The following is a 20,878-nucleotide window of genomic DNA, read 5'->3' on the forward strand; positions in this document are numbered from 1 at the left end:
AATGTTGTTCCTTCGGGAACGATTCTCTAAGTTCTCTGTGTGGGTCTGCAGGTCCAAATTCTGTTCAGTGAGGCGGATGATGTCCTGCTGTAGTTGGTGCACATCGTTCGCCACACTCAGATCATGATCCTCCAGTGTCGCCACACGTTCACCAATTCCATCTACATCTCTCCGCACCTCCCGGAGATCCGATGCCAATTGAGCGCGGAGTTCAGAGATGTCCTCTTTAATAGAGGCGAATAGCTCAGTCATAAAGGCCTTGGTGGCGGGTGCTTCATCATCCGACTGCTTGGACGACCCACTGGCCCCGGGGGAGGCCGGTTGCTGCGAGGACCTAGAGGTGCCATCCTTTCCCGGTCTCCCCTTACGTAGCGTGTTGGACATCGTGGAGCTCCGGCTGTGGCGCGAGATCAGGGCTGTCCCTCACTCTCCAGAAACAAAAGGCGCTCCAGTGTAATGCAAGGCCTCCCCAGTTATCTAGCCCCGGCCACAGAGGAGTGGGACAGGCCAGAGTGGACCCGCCCGGCCCAGCTTATCTGTGCTACAGTCAGTGGCTGCCCAGCCAAGATGGCGTTGCAGAAGCTTCCCGCCAAGAGGCGTCTTCCAAAGTCAATACGGCGACCCCTGCGTCCGGCAGCTCAAGGCCGCAGGGCGCGCAGTGCCTGGTCTCGGGTCTTCTGCTACTGTAGACCGGGGCCACCAGTCCGGACCCCCCAGCTCCGGCAATGCTCCTCTTCACTCCTTCCTAGGCTATGGCACAACCTCAGTCGGAAGGATAGACCAGACCGGCCTCTCGGTCCGCGAAGCGATGTAGGCAGTACCGCTACTGTTGGTCTCAGCACGTCCCCGGCCTCCGGACCTACCAGCTCCTTTCTCCCGGCTCCCCCAGGGCACCAAACGCCACGCTACAGCTCCAGACAGCAGTCAACCTGTCCAGAAGGCCCTGAGGTCGCCGCGGCCCTCTCACCGCTGAGCTCCGCGGCGTCCCGAACTCAAGGCCCGGGTCCGCCCCCACGCCAGACCGGTGCTCCTCAGGTCGGGGTCTGCTCCTCCGCCACCAGCCGTACCCCGCGGCGGTCAGAACCGCAGAAAGCACCAAGTCGCTCTCCACCGCGGTAGGGCCGTCCCCCTCCTCCAGCGGCTGCACCCAGCACCTCCGGCGCACTCCTCTAATGGCCGCTCCCAGCCTCTCTCAGCTCCGCCGGTAGCCCGAGTTGCATTCCCCTCGCGGTCGGCCGGGCGTACCAGCTCCCTTCAACTGGCTGCAATAGAGCACCCTGGACCACCGTTTCTCCTCCGATGGTTTGCCGCAGAACTGGCAGGCATTAGGGGGGGGGCCGGGAAGACCCGTGGCTTCGCGGCACCGCGCCCAGCCGAGGTCGGGCGCCGCCGCACTCAAGGGCCGGCCTCCTCCCCACGCAAGGCCGGTGCTTACAGGGCCGGAAGTCGCCTCTCCTCCAACGGCGTTTTCTGGCCTCTCGCAGCCCCGCCGGCAGCGCCGGACTGCACCACTCGATGTCAGTGGCCCCCGCTGGTACCTGGAGGCTGGTCAGCCCCCCGTGGACAATGCTATACAAAGCTAAGCTGGTCAGGCGCCGGAGGGACTCGAAAGTGCGTCTTACTCAGACGCCATCTTGGCCACGCTCCGTGTCTGTGCTTTTATGTGCTTGTGTTTCGATGTGTGCATGTGTTTTCATGCTTATATGTGCCCTGGTGTATTTGCGTGTCCGTGTTTTTATGTGCTTGTGTTTCGATGTGTGTGTGGGATTTTGTACACGGCTGTACCAGAGCAATGGCATTAACTAAAGACATCTTGCATTTTTACAATGGTTTCTACTGGGGAGACAGAATAACAATATGTGGGTAGTCTCAGAATGTCTATATTTTACACAAAACGTGCAGAGACTGTTTTCACAGATGAAAACAAAATGGCACGTCGGCAGACCTGCGAGGCCTTTACAGGTTCGCACTGACCTGAAGCACTGGGGGCTCGGGCATCTCGCTTCACTGCGCAGAGCTTGTGGCAGTGCGGGGGTGGGCTGATCCAGGTGGAAGAGGAGCAAGGATCATACACCCTCTCCTGAGCCTGTGAGCTCGGACCAGACGGGTCGGACATTTTGGCAGAGGGAGAGGAAATATGCAGACTCCCGTTGGCGCTGCTGCTGAGACTCCTGTGTTGTCGTGGGAGCATTCTGGATCCAGCTCCGGAATATCAGCAGAGACGCTGGCCAGGGAATTAGGAGGCACGCTAGAGGGTTTGCACGGAGGTGAGGAGCGGCGGAGGACACATTGAGGGAATGACATGCAGTTTCCTGCAATGAAACCACCCAAGTACAACTACAGCCTCCCATGTGACCAACGCGAGCCTGAGAGGGGGGCAGCGTCGGATTACGACTAGCGCCTTGGGATTGGGCCGCGCGATGTCACGTGAGCGGTCTATGGTACAAGCTCACGCGCGCGACCCAATCCTAAAGCGCGCGTCGTAATTCGACTCTGAAAATGCTTTTCCCATTGAGAATGCTGGGGGCGCGGCCAGCTCTTGTCTCCCCTTCGTCGCGTATGATAATGAAAATTTGAGAAGGCTAGAGACAAACAAGGGTTATCAAGCAAGATAACAGATAAGGAGAGAGACTAAGTAGATTAGCATGAACATCGTTTTCTGCTGTCACCTCGCTACGGAGATTAAGAGTTGAAAATAACAAAGAACGAGTAATATACACATTCAGTAACATGCAGTTAGGGCTGCAGGATCAGTAACAGGTTTCAAAACTTGATTAAACAAGTGTAAGTTAAAGTCACATACGCACCAACGCATTAAAAATACAGCACCAAACGTAACTCACATACAGGTCTTTCATAGGCAATAAACTGGCCCATAGCTAACTCACTCTTTGATCTTCTCGAGGCTGACAGTCTAAGTCGCAGTACATTGATTTGCCTTAATTTACAGCGCTTAGAAATTTGCTATGAACCGCTATACATTGTGGCCATCGGAAGCGCCACCTCACGCAGTTTGCAGCCCTTGTCCCTTAGCATGGACGTAGGTGGCATTCATAAAGAACTGATACACGGGCATAAATAACGTTTTCCCTACTAGGCCCTTAGCGCCCTCGTCTAAATAATTTAAGATTAGCGCAGGATATACGTTGTCACTAGAAATTAGTCGAACTGTGGGGAAAACACTAAAGTTCGGAGGCGTCTAAGAATGGGAGTGGCGTTTTGCAGTTGATAATTCATATCTGGAAAAGATAAGTTTAACGATGGGCAGGGCAGGGAGTGGCGAAATATGGCGGGGCAGTGGGGGATGGGAGGCGAAGGAGAAGGGAACAAGGAGTAGGAGGAATGACTCCCTTGCATCGGTCGCTAGTCCGGGGCTCTCCCCTGGGTAGTTGGTACTCCTGTTAGGTGCGGCGTCGGTTTACCAATCACTCCCGCTTTATTTAAGGCAAGGTTATATAGCGCAAACTTTTCCCGAAGGTGTCAGAGCGCTTTATTAAGAACTATTTGCGAAGGAGGATTTAGGATTACATGAGTTACATAAAAGACACACAGAGAAGAGACTGGTGATTATGGTTATTTCTATATACATAGGGAAGGGACATGCCCTATCACATTTCGCAGAGAACACCCATAATTTTGTGTTACTGCCAATGGCCAAACTTCCGCTTTTCCAGGACATGACTAGACAGTACAGGGTTAGGATTAGGCGGTGTAACGGTTCTCAAAAACTAACTGCTAAAGGACAGAAGGCCAATTTGGCATGAGCAGGCCTCGACCGGGCAGAGCACAGCAGTGGGTGCGATGGATGGAGGTGTTTGGTGGATCGGTGGAGGTGTTTGGTGGATCGGTGGAGGTGAAAGGGGGCATGGCAAGAAGAAAAGGAGGAAGTGAGCTAAGGTATGCGTCATTGGGTAATAATTACATTGAATACACCTCTAAAAGAAATGTTAAGTGGCATGAGACAAAAGTGTCAATGATGTCAATGAAGAACGAACAGAATACAGGAGGCAGCGAACGGTACATTACGAGAGGGGAGGGGCATGTGCGCAAGTTGCAAAGGAGCAAAAAGTACAAGTAGAGGTATAGTAATGCAATAAAAGGCAGACACTCAGACACAATAGCAAAGAACGCGCGAGACCAAGGGCCTGCCTATTCTGAACAAGCACCTACCTCTCAGTGCCCTCATTGCATTGCAAAACTCCTCGATGCCGGCCAGGAAGAGAGCAGTGATCGGTGCGCGGCGGGGACGCTGGCGCCGTGAGCGTGCGCACGACTGAATCCGCGCATGGCCAGCTCTTGTCGCACCTCTCCCATTGAGAATGCTGGGCGCGTGCCCAGGTCTTGTCTCCTTTTGTCGGCTTTGGCGGCTGACATGATAACAATAGTTCTCTGCCGAGAACGCGCTTCGCGCGTCTCTAGGTCGAGACCTAAAAAGGTGGAAACATTGTACGATGTCCTGGTTAGGCAGGATTGCAGCTACCATGATGATGGTCCTCCCCCACATCCTATATCTTTTCCAGACCCTTCCCCTCAAACCTCCGTTAAGCTGGATTCAGCAGACCCAAGCGGAGCTATCTCACTTTATCTGGCACGGCCGCAAACCCCGTTTCTGACACCAGGTTGCAGTTCTTCCACCCGAGAGGGAGGGAGTGGGGGTGCCAGATCTCCAAACATACTTGCACTCTGTCCTGCTCTGTTACCTGGTGGAATGGCAACGGTTGGAGTCAGAGAAACATTGGGTATTCCAGGATCAGGCGGTAGCAGGTAGACCTTTGCAGGGGGTTCCCTTTCTCCGCAAACCGCAGCGGGCCCCCAACCTGTATGCTTCCTTTATCACAGGCACCATCATGGACTCTTGGAACCGCACCAACATTTCCATGCAGCTGACCACTTGTCCGTCGCCCCTAACACCGCTGTTTGACAATCCAGACTTCCAACCTGGCAAAGATACTCGAGCCTTTCAGGCCTTGCCCTCCTCCCCCTGTAGATCCCTAGGTCACCTTTTCGATCTAGATGGCATTATCCCTTTCCCACAGCTCAAAGAAAACTATGACATCCCAGAAACAGAACATTTGGAATATCTCCAGATCCGTTCCTGAGAATTACATCCGCAAGTCAAACCACAGGCACAGCGTTTACTAACTCCTTATGAGAAATGGCTTGTAACTCGCACCTCTGACAAGAAAATAATTTCTGATCTCTATAGAATGCTGTTAGCTAACATTACATACACGCATAATGCGGGTCGTGCCCGATGGGAAAGAGACCTGGGGAGATCACTGACTCACGAGGAATGGGAAGGCATATACCACAGGGCACGACACTCAGCCTATCATATGGGCCTCACAGAAACTCTGACCAAAATTATTACCTATTGGTATTACACGCCAGAGCGCCTACATTGCTTTGACCCACACCAGAGCGATCTATGCTGGAGGGACTGTGGGGAGGTGGGCACATTAGAACACGTTTTTTGGAGCTGTACCTACATACAATCATTCTGGTCTCATGTGTTTGACGAAGTCGATTTACACTTCGAAATGCAGCTCCCACCATTCCCTTCCTACATCCTCCTGGGCCTAACCCATTGACATACCCACTCAAATCCCGGAAGGGTCGACTGATTGCGATCGCCCTAGGGGCGGCCTTACAAAATATCTTGATCCACTGGCATTCCACCCAGCTCCCCACACATTCTGGCTGGCTTCAGAGACTTTGGCTTGTATTGGGTATGGAGAAGCTCACACTGACACTGGCCGGCAGGGGGTCGGAGTTCCCCGAGCTATGGCGGCCCTTCCTGACATTGTTGGTGTCCGAGTTTCGGGAGTTGACATGCCCTCGGTACTTGTGACTGCTTCGCCTTCCAGACACACAGATTCCAAGTAGCACCTCCATGAAAACTTGTAAGACCGGTTGTTAAATACCAGGCTGCTCTCATTCATGTTTCCCTTCCCTCTTTTTAGTTTCATGTGGACGAGGGGTGGGTGGAAAGTATGGAGGGTCGGGCGAGGGGTATGTTGGGGAGGTGGGGGGGTTCTATCTTCCACTAGCCCCTTCCCTTGTTTAATTTGTGTACCCGCTCCATGCTTATTACCAATAGTAACAATGTAACGCAACTTTGTTGTCTTTTTTGCAATGTCTCTGAGTAGCCGAGGGTCTTGGTTCTTGCTTGTTTTGAAATCAATAAAAAGATTTAAACCATAAAATGCAATAATGTCACACAGGATGTGGAAGAAGGCGCAAGCCTCCCCCACCTTCCCTGGTCCAGTTTCAAGTGGGACCTTTTATCATTTGGCTTGCTGGGACAGCGAGCAGTGCCAAAAGTCCACTGAACTCCTCTGTGTATAAAAAGACATAACATTATCTTCCAGGTGTCTTTTTAATATGAATCCCCTGTCCTTGTTTCATTATTTGCTATGTGTTCAGACATTTTAAGAAAGCACATGTAGGGTAGGGTGACCAACCGTCTGTAAATTTCACCGACTGTCCGTAATTGGGACCTCACGTCCGTTGTCCGTGAGGATCCCTTTTACGGACGCCTTTTGTCCGTAATTCTGGCCTCACAGGGAGCAGCACTGCTTCCCTGTGAGAAGCCTTAGCCCCTTAAAGCTGGCGCCTCGCACTCCTCCTCGAGCACAAGAGCAGCCCCTCCCGCCTATTGTCATTCTGTATGCCGGCTAATTGCCACATATAGAATGTCAATGGGGCAGTCTGGGGGTGTGACAGCATGTGGTGGCCTCCTCCTGCCTCAGTGTACAGCAAGGCATTTGGTTAGATAAAAGGTAAAACGCCCATGCTGCAACGGTGGAGAACAGTTTATTTAAAGAAGCCTGTAAAACAAGTTAAAAAGAACAGGTTATGTTCTTTCACTATCTCATCATTTTAGAAATGAAGTATTTTCAATATTATATTCAACAAAGCCATGGTTACTGCTTTTTGTATTTTAAGCAAATAACAACCATTGACAAAGCCAATAGTCCTGGCTTGTTGTTGGTGTAATGATACTTGCTGTATTATATAACTGGATGCAATGACAGAAACAACATACCAGTTGCGCGAAACATATGCTACGCACAGATTTTTGGCCTAGATGTTTTATACCACATCCTTAAATACATTGAATACCCCCTTTGAAGAGACCCCCAGTTTTGTTACGCCACTTAAAGCCCTGGAAACAACACCATGTCACAGTCACCCAGGGCACAAGTCCTGAAGAAAGAAGTGGGGGGACGCTGTCACCGAAAGTGACGTCACGACAGGAAGTGACGTCACGGCAGGAAGTGACGTCACGAAAGGTGCCGAGCTCCTCGCCCCAGAGAGGCCAAAGAGTGAAGTCCAGCTGTTTGGCAGGGGGGGTGGTGTCCCCACCGGTAAAATAAGTGGGGAGGACGCCGTCCACCCGCGTTGTACCCCGACTCGAGCCCTGCAGTCACCTCACATCCTGGCACTGTGCATCATGCATGACTCATGACTTCTAGTTTTCAGATTGCCTATGTGCAGGGGCATACTGAACCCTCCCCCACCCCACCCCTTGCTTTAGGAACTACAGCAGGGGTGAAGTTCTTGATGGGTCTCTTCTGTCTGCAACTCTGCAGACAAACGCTCAGCTCATGTGAAAAGGTGGGTGAGTAAATAAGTGAAGGAATGTGTGAAAGGCTGGATGGATTAGTGAAAGGATGAATGAAAGGGTGAATGGATAGATAATGAAAGAAAGGAAAGAAAGGATGAATGGATGAGTGAGTGGAAGTATGGATGAGAGAGGGTAAATAGATGTATGGGGGAAGGGTAGATGGATGGGTAAAAGGGTGGATAGGTGTGTGAAAGGATGTTTGGATGGATGGGTGAGTGAAAGGGTAGATAATGGGTGAGTGAATGGGCGAGTGGATGAGTGAAAGGATGGAATGGATTGATGAATTGATAAGTGAGAGGGTGGATGGGTGGATAAGTTAAAGGGTGGATGTAAGGATTGATGAGTGAGTGAAAGGGTGTAGATGGACAAAAGGATGGATAGATGAGTGAAGAAGTAAAAGGGTGGATGGATGAGAGAACAGATGGATGGATGAGTGACAGGAGGGATGAGTAACAAGCTCAATGGGTGGATTCATGAATGGATGAGTAGATGGGTGGGTGAACGGATGGATGGATGAGTGAAAGGGTAGATAATGGGTGAGTGAATTGATGAGTGAAAGGATGGATGGATTGATGAATTGATAAGTGAAAGTGTGAATGGATGGATAAGTTAAAGGGTGGATGTAAGGATTGATGAGTGAGTGAAAGGGTATAGATGGACCAAAGGATGGATAGATGAGTGAAGAAGTGAAAGGGTGGATGGATGAGAGAAGGGAGGGATAAGTAAAAGGGTCAATGGATGGATTCATTAATGGATGAGTAGATGGATGGGTGGGTGGGTGGAAGGATGGATGGATAAGTGAAAGGGGATGGAGAGAGAAAGGGAGGATGAATGACTAAAAGGGTGAATGGGTCGAAGAATAAGTGACTGGGTGGATGAATGAGTAAGTGAAAGGATGGCTGGATGGGTGAAAGGGTAAATGGCTGGATAGATGAGTGAATAGATGGATGGGTAGAAGAGTGGATGGATGACTACGGATGGATGGGGTAAAAGGGTGGGTGGATGAATAATGGATGGATGAGTGAAAGGGTGGATGGATAGATGGATGAGTGAAAGGGTGGATGGAGGGATGAATGAGTGAAATGATGGATGGAAGGATACATGGTGGCTAGGTTTGCAAATGGTTGAATATGTTTGGATATAGATGGACAGATAGATGGAAGGACAGAATGAATGGTGAAAGACTGAATGATATATAAAAGAATGATTACACCTTGTAGCACCCATTGTCTTAAGTAACATTTCCTATACATTGACTTTCACCTTTATATGAGTCATTGTCTCTACCTAATGTGTGTGTGTGTGATGTAACGCACTCTGACACCCTGCCCTACATACTTGGGATGAGTAACACTATAAAAGAAATTGAATACACATGAGAGACGGTCTATGTGAAGATGAGGGGCTCCATTGGAGGGTGGTAGCAAGGCCCGACTGGCCAACCGGGCATCAGGTGTTTCCCTGGGAGGCTGGAAAGGGGGATGAGCGGTTTTGTTACTTGGGGCTGGCACTGCCAAGTTCCTTGTATATCCAATAGCTTTGAATCAACAATAAAAGCGGCCTCACTTATATTCAGGTGTTGTTGACCATTGTCTGGTGACTAATGTACCTGCTGGGGCGAGATGCCAGTTTTGAATCGTCTAAGGTAGCAAGCAGCGGCCATACTGAAAAACCATGAAGTGCACGATTGTCTCAACCTAATATAAACTTATTTTAACTTGTACTTAAGTGGTTGTCTATTTACTTACTTATATACTATTGCGCGACCTCCTCTGACTCATCTGTAAAACTTACCTTTTGTCCTGAATTTTGACCTTTTGTCCTGAATTTTTGTCCTGAATTTTGACCCTTTGTCCTGAATTTTTACACTCGCCGTCCTGAATTTGCACCCATGCCAGTTGGTCACCCTAATGTAGGGCCATTGTGGCTCTTGGGGTGCACCGTGAAAATGAACAAATACAAAATAACTGAAATTCAGAAGAGAAGGGAAGACCTGGCTGCATCTGTTAGCTGACCCCACTTCGGCTTTGAAAGTGCGGATCTCCAACATCAGTATGTGAGATATTTAAAACTTTCTGCAAACCTCTACCCGCATTTCTGATCGAATTCAGTCGGCCACTGGATCTGACATGTCTTCAGATTTCATTGAGGCTTCCAAAAGTTTCCCTTTGACCCCTAGAGATGATCCCTGCAGTCTGAAAGGCCGGGTAGACTGAGCCCACACACTGGCTGTCGCTCCCCCCGTGGGCCCGCTGGCCGCCGATCCGCCATCCTCCGGCCCTCCAGTGAATGGTTAGCATCCAGCCTGACAGCCCACTGTGCGGAATCCTCTCTGCTGGCTGCAGGAGCGACGGGAATGTGGGAAAAGCTAAACTTTGCATGCCGAACCCCAACCTTCCCTAAAATAGTCATAACCTCGGAGGTAGTAGTAGGAGAGACGCAACGATTCCGAGCCCGAGCCCCCCTCCGAAGAGGGAAGGGTGTGGGTGATTGAAACAGGCCTAGAGAAAAGAAGAGGTTTTAATATATAGTGGCACCTCATAAAAAGCACCTTCGATTCCCCCAAGATGCCTGTCCCTGCGCCCCCCCCCCCCCCCCCCGCTTCCCCTCTCGAATCCTGTGGGTGATGGAGGAACACTGAGGCTCTCACGGTAGCTACAGGCCAGGGGACACCGTTTGATGCAGGCTGAGATGGTGTGCTGTCCAGTTGCTCTCTGGCTTCCGCTGTTACTGTGCCCTTGGAGGAAAACCCAAAAATGTATAAAGGGATTTTTTATGTTGGCCGCATTAAGAGATATTGATTATTGAACGTGCACTGTGTGCTAGGGTACAGCAAACCTCACCGAGGGGGGCAGGAGACAGATACTTACTTTTTAATTCTGATTTCACACATCTAATACAATATTTTTTTAAACCGATAGGAGTGTTTTAGGGTAACATGTGGTTTGTTAAGGCGGCTCGTTTCAAATGAATCATTCCAAGGGAAACCTCTAAGGTTTGAGAGATCGCATTTGCCACAGTATCAACGGAGTTAAAGGGATATTGGTCAAGTACATTTCTTCCAGGGGATCTGAGATTTATCGTACGATGATATGGTGACGTACGACAAATGACCTTCAGTTGATAGAAACAAACTGATCTTGGCAGTCAGGGCAATTTCGGTGCACATAGGATTCGAGCAGAGAGGACGCAAATGTTTAAAGGTGTAAGTTAATGGTGCAGCAGCAGCAGTATCACCCGCCCCCACAGGCGAATGCTTCTCGTACCTCCAGAAAGCTTCCTAAATGGAGACGCCTAGACAGAACTGCTGGAATTGAGATTAAAATCATCAACTCTCCAGGCTACAATCCTCTTGTCCTTTTCACAGGAGCTTGGGTACACCATATCACGTGGAACTGTTAAGACCGCAGTTCCACCATCTCAGACAACTGATTAAGAAGACTAAGGAAGATAAGCAAGAGTAGGTATAGGAAACTGGCTCTGTATATGGTATACCATTAGGTGGTTATACAATGCACAGAGTACAGAGATTTCCCAAAAAGTGTACAGGGCTCAATGTAAAACCCAACTTACTCTATTAGTGGTAGTGTGGACTAGGAGCCTTAGGCCTAACACAGAGGAGTGTATTATTGCACACACATGACCAATAACTGACACACGACTCAGAAAGGAGATCCTCACCAATTTTTGTAAAAGTATCTTTGAGTTTTATTTTAAGACCAAGATCTTTGCAATAATGTAAGTACATTTTTCAGAAAAAATACGTTTTACTTTCAAAATACGACACTGCAATTTTCAAAGTGTTCCATGTTATCCTATGAAGTAAAACAATAGTGCGATTATACAGGTAAGTACATGACTTACAGTTCCAGTCTTTGGGACCAAAGGTCAGCAAGGGGCAAGGGTCAGGTGAGTACTAAAACTGCACCACCAGCGGCACAGGGGCGGCCGGGTGGAGAGGTCAAAATCTGAGTTCGGCCCAATGCTTTTCAATGGAGACTGGTGGTGCTCGAAGCCACACTGCTTCAAAGTAGGTAAATCAGTTGCAGGGACCAAGCTTTGGGGGTCAGAGCCAGCACACGGAGGCCACAAAGGAGCATCAAACATACACCACCAGCGGTTATGGGGTGCAGGGTGCAAATTCAGCATCGGGCACCCAATGTTTTTCAATGGAGAGCTTGCTTTGGACAAACAGGCTGCAGGCATTGCACTGGAGGTTGCAGGAGGGAGACCAATGACAGCAGAGCAGTGGCGGCTGGTGACATTTGAAAGTGGCGGGGCATAGCGCACGTGCCTGAACCCCCCCCCTGAAAAAATTGAAAATCGAGTGGACATATGGTCAGTGCTGCTGTTAAACCACCATCATAAAGGAAAGCGCAGGCAAGTTCATAATATTAAACAAACAGAGCTCTCTCCATGCGTTTATTTAAAGCACAGCCTCAGAATTCTAAACCATGCGAAAAGTAGTAATATTCAGACAAAGGCAATGAGGCTGATAGAATATATTTACAATCAGAAATACAGCGTATACATTTGGTGCTGCCAGACTGCTTTATCCAACAGCCTCAAGCATGATTGAGTGTAGTCTATCAGGGCAATGAACACCGTCACCTGCTCTCCCAAGCAGAAAGATAATACTTCATTCATCCTTCCGAGACCAACAAACACACTTTCACTTGCCAACTCTAACAGATACCCATTTTCATGCCCTTGCAACATTACCTATATTTCCACAATTTGTGTTTGTATTTGAATGGATTTATTTACTATGTAACAAATACTAGAAAAGTCTAGCTTCACAGCACAAAAAAGGGGGATCTAGAAGGGAGAGGAAGGATGTGATCAAAAGGAATAGGGTGCAATAGAGCACAGCAGCTGGTTAGAGATTCACTCGCATACATTCTTAATCATTCAACATAAATAAGGCAGAAATAGATAAGGCGAGAAGATAAAACGGACTGATTACATATCTTTCGGCAACAGAGCTGCAATTCATAATGTGCTTATTGCATATCATTTAAATACCTAGCGAATATATAAATCTATTTACTCCCTCGAGGAGACTGCCCTGCAGCCCCCAAACGTCACCAAAACATTACACATGAGGGCACTGGGAGGCGAGCGTGCAGCTTGCACCAGCAGAGCACTGTTGCTGAAGCTTGCACTGAAAGGAGAGTGTGGTTGAAGCTTACACTGACAGGAGAGTGTAGATGAAGCTTGAAATGCCAAAGCCGAAATGTGTGTACACTTTTGGCAATATAGCAGGGTTAACTGGGGCGCACATGCAGGCGCTACTTTGTGCGCTACTCTAGAAGATTGATTGGTATCGACAGGGATTTATTTGTCAACAGGGGATTTTCCGAGGCGTTTTCCAGGCGGGAATCATTCCTTCTGCATCTCACAAGTCGTTCTTTCATCATTAACGCCTTAGCGAGGCGGTCGTGGCCTTGCTGGATTTCCGCATTACGGGTGGTGGGGAAGCGGGATGAATAAAATAAAATACATACAATTTAAAAGTCAAACTTACCTTCTTCCTGCCTTCACCGACTCCAAGACTCCCCAGATTCCCGCCGTCGCCGTCCAGTTCTTAATTTCGAATTCCTCGTTGTCACGCAGGAAGGCTGCAGGCAGCCTGCCTCCACCACAGCACAGCGCTGTGATTGGTTCGGCCGGCTGCCCCAACACCACGTGATTTCTCTGTATGCTGCAGCATACAGAGAGCAGGGAGAGTGGGAGGGGTTACTCGAGGGCAGGGGGGAGCGGCTTTCTTAATACAGTTAATACTGTCTGTTTGGACTAAAATATCAGATTTCAGTCTGCAAATCCTTTAGAGTGCAACCTGTGAGTTATACATGCAATGAAAAATACCTAAACAATGGACACAACATGGATACACAATGAAAGGACATATGAAACGTAGAATGGTAGCCAAATCGATGTGGCACCTATCAAGAGTATTTCCAAGATATTTAACCTATTCCTAATTATTTACCGGTCATTTTTATAAAATTATTTTTGCATCTTAAAGTAAGCTGAAAAATGTTTCTATGCCGGCTTTATTCCTTCTAAACAAGAGAAAACATGTTTGGAAGATGAAAAAAAAGAAGATATGACTCGGGATAGACTAAATCTTTCGTATGTCTCGAAGCACATGATGGTACCAATTTGTGGCAAATACGATTATAAAAAACATATGGAATTACTAAATTGACTCTTTATCAAGACTCTGTGGCAAAAAGAAGAAGAAGAAGAAGAAAATAGTCAGCTTCTCACCGACCAATTGTCAAACGAATCTAAAGGTAGACAACCACATACCTGTTGTATGGATAGCGGCAAGACTTCTATTGGTTCAGTTGATAAAAAGTATCCACAGGCACCGATATGTATTATATTTAGGATCCTGCAAGGATATATAAAGAACGACTAGTTCAGGACCGATTGAGTCTACTATTCAATAAAAACGTTACAGAGTCTACCTTAAGAGCTGTGTCTTCTTTACGACGGCATGTATAGAATATACGCCGCTTCGTGATTGCCCTACACCGATCTTTTATAGAAGCCTCCTCCAAACAGGGTAGCTAAAGAGAGGGAATAAAGGAGAAGGCATGAAGTATATTTTCTTATTAGATTGACGGAAAGCAGGTTAAGCAGAGGGACTTGTGAATCGATAAATATCTAAGTATTGACCGTAGTCTAAGGGTCTCAGGTTAGGAGAACATCTCGAATAGCGCTTACCTTTAGAATCAAACTGAAAGCAGGATAATGCTCTCAGCGTCCCGACGTGTCGACATGCAAGTCCGCCGCGAAACCAGAGGGGCGAGAAATTAATCAAGTTGACCGGAGATGGCCGGTGGTATAAATACTTCATCTACAATTGGATAAGCGTTTGCACCTGATCACGTAGGAAAAATAGAAAAGGTACTGCTGGCTTTAGCGTCCCAGAGCTTGTCGTATTAATAAAGGAAGGGCTAAAAGAATTGAGATAGTGAATAAAGAAAAGGGAAAAGGGACAAACCAATGTAATCCTCGAAAGAAACGGAAGAAAACTACTGTTATGGAGGTCAAAAAGGAAGAGTTTTAATAAAAGAAGGACTAAAAGAATTGTGATAGTGAATAGAGAAAATGGACAAACCAATGTAATCATCGAAAAAACAGAAGTAAACTACTATTATGAAGGTCAAAAAAAGACAGAACATAAATTACAAGATAGAATTACAATCTATTTAACCAATCGATAATTAGGAGCAATCCTGTACATATGGATATTATATAATTCTAAAACGGAAAAATTCAGTAGCCAGTCAAATTAATCGACACAAGAGGGGGGAGGGAAATTACTAACTGACGTGACCCTCAAAGCGAAAAAGGGACCTTAGGGGGCTACTTCAGATGTATTTTATAAATATCAGATTTGCAAGAAACAGAATGTGAAGCCAAATACCGTCTATGTAGACAATCGATATTTAGGAAGGGAGATGCAATGTCTCGACAGAATTATATAGCTACTTGATAGGGGGAGGAATCATATCTGAGGAAAAATTTAAAATTATTTTTTCTTAACCCCTTATAATATGAACAGAATTATAAATGCGTATAAAGCTACCTTAGGATAATATATAATATAATCTACCAACTGGCTTATACCTATAGCTAATAGATCCATCTCAGCTAAGAAGAACGATTCAGAATTATACGGGAAACGTTAACACTAGGCAGAGAGATGCAATTCAAAGAATCGCATTCTCCCACGGGATCTCACTGTTCAACCTGTTTTTGAAAGTGCCCGAACTGAAAATCCAAAAGACTTCTCTCTTTTTTCGAACTTTACAGCGCCCCCCCCTTCGTAAGTCGTTGTTACTACTTGCGGGGTAATGGTATGCGTCGTTACAACGCGGTCGTTGTAACAACCGCGTTGTAATTCCCTGCGGGGAAAAATAATGCGGTAAAAAGAGGTCTATGCCTCATCAACTTAAGCACTAGCCTTGCAACTTGCTCGCAGGTCAGCCTACATCAACTTTAAGTGTTTGCCTCTTACACAAGAGTTGGTTGCCACTTAATGCAGGAGATTAAACCCTTTGCCCTTAAGCAGGAGCTAGGCTCCTTCTTCCAGATTCGAGCAACCACCCCCAATATACAATTATACAAATGGCGAACACTGATAATGCATTAAATGGTCTGTGCATTTCCACCATTCAAAGTCCAAAAAAGCTGATTAAAACGTGTCTGTTCTACATACAACAGTATGTTAAACTTTTCATTGATAAACTCCAATTTTCCTTTTGTAATTTACATTTGAGCGCTGTGTCCCAGAGCAACTTAATTCTGAATATTTCTACATTGTTTATAGCTTAGAATAGAAAGCTCAAGGGTGTAACCAGGCATCTGCAGGTTTTTGGTGCAGGAGGGCCTGACCCTCTGGAGGGAACCTCAGCACTTTAGAGGGCCCAAGTCTTCCCAAAGCCAATGATTATGTGTGGGCTATCGGCAGCTAAGGGGCCCCGCATCACATTCTGCAAGGTGGACAATCTTTTTAGGTTACGTCATTGGGAGGATCTGTCTCCATCAGGATCCAGACAAGCCTACCACACCAATCTGCCGACCCCATTGCGCTCTTAAGAAAGGCGCACTGTGTTCTCATGTCATAAGACCTCCAATAGTTGAAGAAGTTACAGTATTCAGCTATAATATTAAACTCGAAACACAAACGTAAAAAGCTTCTCCTCCTAGAGCCTTAATCTCTGGCTGCTGTCAGTTGCGTAGCCAGTGTGTCATGGGCCTTAGTGCAAGAAACATAATGGGTCCCCTGTTCGAACTATGAAATACAGCAATAATCAGGTTTCAGTAGCCCTCTCCGCCCTTTGGGCCCTAGTGTCACTGCACCTGCTGCACCCTGGTAACTCTTGTCTTCTGCTGGATGATGGCGAACAGTGTGAGAGAGTTCAGTGTGAGTGGTGCGAGTGTAGGGTGAAAACTGTGTCGATGTGAGTGTCTAGTGAGGTGCATGAATGCGATACGAGAGGAAGGCCGGTGTGAGTGTGTGCAGAGTGAGAGGAGTGAGTGCAGAGTGGTGTGAGCAGTGCTATTGCAGGGTGAGTGGTGTGCCTGTGTGTGAGTGCAGGGTGAGTGGTAAGAGTGAAGGGTGAGCTGTCAGAGTGACTAGTGAGTGCATGTTGAGAGGAGTTAGTGAAGGGTGAGTGATGTGTCCCTATGAGTTCCGGCAGACTATTGTGCCTGTGTGCAGGCAGGGTGAACGAAGTGCCTGTATGAGTTCAGGCTCAGATGTGTGTCTTTGTGAGTGCAGGGTGAGAGGAGGGAATGTAGTGGGAGTGCTGTGACTCCAGAGTGAGTGATGTGCTTGTCTCCGTGGTGTGACAGCTGGGTGAGTGGTGTGCCCATGAGAGTGAAAGGTTAGCTGTGGGAGTGCTTATGTGAATTCATGGTGAGTGATGTGCCAGTGTGAGAGTAGGGTGAAAGGAGTGACTGCAGGGTGAGTGATATGACCATATGAGTTTGGGTGCAGGTGAAAGTGCAGCATGGGAGAAATGAATGCATGGGGAGTGATGTGCTTGTTTGAGTGAGATTGCAGGGTGAGCAGAGTGACGAGTGAATGTCACAAGTTCAGGGTGAGTAGTGTGCCCGTGTGACTGCAGGGTGAGTGACGAGTGAACAATGTAAGTGCATGGTGAGTGGTGTGAGTGCAGTGTGATCGCTATGAGTGCAGGGTGAGCTGTGTGCTTATGTGACCGCAGGGTAAGTGGAGGGTGAACCGCATGAGTTGATGACAAGTGGCGTGAGTGCAGTGTGGTCACCGTGAGAGCAGGGTGACTATTGTGCCAGTGTGAGTGCAGGGTAAGAGGAGAATGAATGGAATGAGTGCTGGGTAACACCGTGAGTGCATGGTGAGCACTGTGATCGCTGTGAGTGCAGGGTGAGGGTGAGCGGTGAGAATTAGGAGCGAGTTTTCTGAATGCAGGATGTATGCCCAGACACTGGGAGTAACTCAGCATGTTATTGACGGTTGGTGAGTAGTTTTTCAGATACAAGTTAAACTATTGCTATAATGGCGTTAATCAAGGATGGAGGGTGGAGGAAATAAATAACTTACTGATCCTGCAACAAATAAAATCTTGTGATTGCGGTTGCCAGCTGACTGGATTTCTACCAGCACCACTCGTATTTTGATGTCTGAGCCGGTACAAAAAGCACACAAAGCCGATATTTTTAGCCCTTAGCTGTGCATACTTCAAAGAGCACATATAAATAGAAAGTACTTCTAAATGTGTTCTAGAACGGCATTAATGATCCAGGACAAATAATTAAAGGAAACAAAGACAGAAAAGTCATGTTATAAATAAATGCATACAATTTTATTTACAGCCCTATTTAGTATCACAGCCAGACCTTTGCAGACTCCTTAAACAACAAATGGCTGATATTTTTCTCTTGGAAAGGTGGCAACCCTACGCCGGATATGCCTTTCCTCGAATTGGATTCTCCCTAGAACACTAAAAGTAAAATACAAATGTAAGTAAATAGGCAGTGTAGGATGACCGGGGGTACTGGAACCAGTGAAAAGAAAACAAAGCCTCATTAACCAGGTCACAAAGGCATGTAAATGTTCTTTTAAAGACCTGTGTTGTTTAATTTATTTAATTACTTACCTTACTCCTGTCTGTCGTATGTCAGACTCCACTACCCCCCCTCACCCTGCCCCTCCCCTGCACCCCTCCACCGCCTCACAGCACTCCCTCGGCGTGACACCACTGGCAAAACTCTGGTGTGACTGAGATAGGATGCCAGATACTGCCCAGCCCATACACTGTATGAGCTGATCGATGATTGGATTATAAATAGCCAATCCACAAATAGATGTGTAGTTTAGTAGTGGTGGTCCAGTATGTTCACTCTAGGTAATTGGACCAGTTGAGCTTGTCAGAGGCATCTTGTATAGGAAGCATTAGCCCTCCTCCACCGAAAGGTGGCATGCTTTATCACTGTCCTGTGATCTTTGTCAGACTGGCGCTGCAGTGCCCAGCAGTCCCTGCGTAGGCACTCTTTGCTGGAGATCTTTTAATTTGCCTCAGAGTCTGGATTGCCAGCCTCAACCCATCAGAGTTTGTGTGGGGAGAAGAATATGTGAATGGTAGATTAGCCAAACAAGAGTGAAAATAGATTAAAATTAACTAAAAGGCCCCAAAGTCTCTTCATATTAAAGAGACCTGTGTTAAGTTTAAATCAGTTTGAGGCATCTGAGCCCCTTCTTGGACTCTTCATGTTTTTCGACTGATGGCCTGAAGCATCCTGGCCCTGACCCAGTGTGTAACCAGAAAAATTAAGCAGCGGTATTACCGGTCCCAGTCCTTTCGCCACAAACACCTCCAGCTGTATATCGCTACTTCTTCACAGGCACAAACAGTGGTGTGCCATCACTGCCTCTTCAGGGGGATCCTAAGCATGCATTACCAGCACTGAACCCATACTCTGCAGTGCCAGCACCAGACCATTGTCAGGGTGTTCCAGGATTGGGCCCTCAGAATGGAGGGTTTGAGCACTGCCCTTACCCTGCAGTGCCAGCAAAGGGGTCCTCTGCATGCAGTGCCAGCACTGGATTTTCACTGCTTAGTAGCAGCTGGGGTCCTCACATTGGGCTGGTTGAGAACTCTCCATACCATACAAGGCCCCTAGGGATCTACATTGTGTTCAAACAGGGAGTCTTTCACCTCATGGTGCCCAAACCCTGCAATGCCAGTCCAAGGCCCTCAGCATGCTGTGCACCTTGAAGTGCCAGTTTGGGCCTTACTCTCAAGTGCTAGACGTGGTCCTCAATCTGCACTGGTTCATTCATCTCTTTCCATACTAGACAAAGCCTCCCTAGGGACCTACATTGGATTTAAGACAGGAGTCCCAATGACATGGACCTTTCCAGCCCCCTTAAGGTTCAACTCCATCCTTATTTTACTCACGCCTCTCAATCCCATTAGTGCTCTTTTTAACTGTAGAATGCCACCTGCAATTATCCATACTAATATAATAAAGAGAGAGCCCAAACCTTTGAGGCGGGTAATCTCAGGAACCACAGCACCAATCACAACACCCAATACAGCGTTGGAAAGGGCAGTTGCAGCAGAAGGACATAGGCTATGCAGACGCCCACCATATACATTTAAAAGGTAAAAGAACCGTGCCAGCAAAGTAGTCCCTTGTGGGTGTGTCTGCGTTGTGCTGTGGGTGTGTGCTGGGGGCGTGACAAACGCTGGGGGCGTGTGGTACGTTCCGCCCTTCATGCCATGTCTCATATTGTGTGCTAATTCCACCCTGCTCCCTTTAAATACCCCTGCACCCCATAATCATAACCCACCCTTACTCCTTAAAATACCCCAACACCCTTAAACACTAACCCATCTTAACCCTATAAATATACCCTGTACCCCAAAACCCAAACTTATCCCTAAACCCTAAAAATACCCCAAAACCCAAACATAGCCCTGAACCCTATAAATAACCCTGTACCTCAAAACCAAACCTACCCCTGAACCCTAAAAATACCCCTGTACCCCAAAACCCAAACCTAGCCCTGAACCCTAAAAATACCACTGTACCCCTAACCTACCCCTGAACCCTAAAATACCCCTGTACCCCAAAACCCAAACCTAGCCCTGAACCCTAAAAATACCACTGTACCCCAAACCTACCCCTGAACCCTAAAAATACCCCTGTACCCCAAAACCCAAACCTAGCCCTGAACCCTAAAAAATACCCCTGTAGCCCAAAACCCAAACCTAGCCCTGAACTCTTAAAATACCCCTGTACCCCAAAACCCAAACCTACCCCTGAACCCTAAAAATACCCCTGTACCCCAAAACCCAAACCTAGCCCTGAACCCTAAAAATACCCCTGTACCCCAAAACCCAAACCTATCCCTAAACCCTAAAACTACCCCTGTACCCCATAACCCAAAACTATATCTGAACCCTTAAAATACCCAAACACCCCAAAACATATACCTCGGTACCCCAAAACATATACACCTATACCCATACTTACCTTATCCAAACATTAAAAAAACATGCTTTTACCATTCATGCATTTACAACGAATTTCGTTGTAAATGTATGCGTGGTAAAAGAATATAAAATGTAATGCCATGCGTTATAATGGCATTGCAGAGTCATGGTACTTTCGTAATGAAAGTATGCGGAGTGATGGTATGCGGAAAGAAAGTTGCGTAATAATGGGTGTTTACCCTCC

This window comes from Lissotriton vulgaris, chromosome 1_1, assembly GCF_964263255.1.
Source record: "Lissotriton vulgaris chromosome 1_1, aLisVul1.2, whole genome shotgun sequence".
NCBI lineage: Eukaryota > Metazoa > Chordata > Amphibia > Caudata > Salamandridae > Lissotriton > Lissotriton vulgaris.